Below are 845 nucleotides of genomic sequence, written 5' to 3'. Positions count from 1 at the left end.
CCTTTTTTTTTTTTTTTTTTTTTGTCCTCCTTTCCCTAAAGTTTTATATTCTCGAATTATTGCTCGAGTTATTTCACACCGAGCTGGGCATGAAACTTCATCTACATAGTACATGCATAAAGCAGCAAGTTTTCATTTATTTTGGGCGCATCTCATTGTTATGTGAGGCTCCATTACATTCCGTGGAACAGATATTTACACGGAAAAGTGTTAAATTTCATCACTGTTTGGAGTATCCCTGTTGTTTTGTAAGGAGCAAAATACTATTCATTTTCCCAGAACCACCGCTATTTGGCAACTATGAAGCATAAAAATAAATAATAATAAAAAAAAGCACGTGTTGAACCAATCAAAAGCATATAACTATATGCAAGCAAGCAAAATACAAAAAGCTAAGCTGCATATATACTTCAGTTCAATGACGCACATTTTTGTTCATGTTTCTCCACTTATCCTTCAAATCGACCAGTGGGAGTGAAGAAAAATCCAACTTTTAACAACAGCAATTGCCTTGACACGGATGGACAAGGAATTAAGTTGGCTGGCATTGCAATTTGCAAACAAACAAGACAACATAACATTTGCTTACCGCAGTCCTGTCTCCAAAATCATCATGGTGGGTAGTCCAGATGTCCTTCCACCTGGGACCAAACCTTTATGACAAAACCAGAATCGTGAGCATAAATTTGCTTTCAAGATTAAACAAACAAACAACCAATAGTTCATGAAAAAAACATAACACCCAGTGATAACGATGCGAAAATCGCGAGATTAAAAGAAGCGCATACGATTGAACAGCAGTCCTTAAGATCTCTTCTTCATGTTAAGACCATCGTTTTTTCTTT

At 36.2% G+C, this 845-nt stretch overlaps 1 long non-coding RNA gene across 1 annotated transcript; it reads right to left on the bottom strand.

Annotated features, from left to right (window-relative positions):
• Nucleotides 1–340: 340 nt before the first annotated feature.
• Nucleotides 341–843, bottom strand: LOC112094910. Its single transcript, XR_002903711.1, has 2 exons — nucleotides 789–843; nucleotides 341–653 (listed from the first exon to the last, which is right to left on the bottom strand). It is a non-coding gene; the product is annotated as an uncharacterized LOC112094910 (long non-coding RNA).
• Between the last annotated feature and the right edge of the window lie 2 nt (nucleotides 844–845).

Source organism: Morus notabilis, unplaced genomic scaffold (assembly GCF_000414095.1).
Source record: "Morus notabilis unplaced genomic scaffold, ASM41409v2 C11327562, whole genome shotgun sequence".
Taxonomy (NCBI): Eukaryota; Viridiplantae; Streptophyta; class Magnoliopsida; order Rosales; family Moraceae; genus Morus; species Morus notabilis.
Note: the sequence above shows the minus strand (reverse complement) of the source record. Positions and strands in the feature narration are given on the sequence as shown.